Genomic DNA, 532 nt, shown 5'->3' with positions numbered 1-532 from the left:
ACACCAGATCATGCACCACTACCCATAATAGCTCATCGAGCTTAGCGTGAATCCTTCGGGTTTCCCTAAGAAGTTCGATTGGTCTTGCAGAGTTTAAAGACAACGAAGCTTAGTTTCAAGCAATGGTTAATATACGCGTATTCAAAACCCTTAGCTGTTACAACTTTTTTACTAGAAACCATCACGACGAAGTCTTTGGGTCCGTAGACCCGTGATGTACTGCTCCAGGGAACGTTTTTATAGGGTGGAAGCTCAAAATCATAGGTTAAAATCATCGGCAGAGCCCACCAGACACCACTTTTGCTTCATTAGTTCGGACTATAGGCATACGACGATTTTTATCGCGGAGGGACGTATGACCCAAACGGGGGCTTAATGACCCACTGCCACTGCAAACCATGCTCCTACGACTAAATAGAGGTAAAAACTACGATTTGGTGCAATCTTCATGTTTGACCTCGTAGCAAGGTACCCTCCCTATAGTAGGCAATGAGCAAATGATCATAATCCCAGGAGGGCAAAAATGGGAACC

The sequence above is a fragment of the Anopheles arabiensis genome (genome assembly GCF_016920715.1).
Source record: "Anopheles arabiensis isolate DONGOLA chromosome X unlocalized genomic scaffold, AaraD3 X_pericentromeric_contig0030, whole genome shotgun sequence".
Classification (NCBI taxonomy): Eukaryota; Metazoa; Arthropoda; class Insecta; order Diptera; family Culicidae; genus Anopheles; species Anopheles arabiensis.
The sequence above is the reverse complement of the archived record's forward strand: the minus strand, read 5'-3'. Positions refer to the sequence as shown.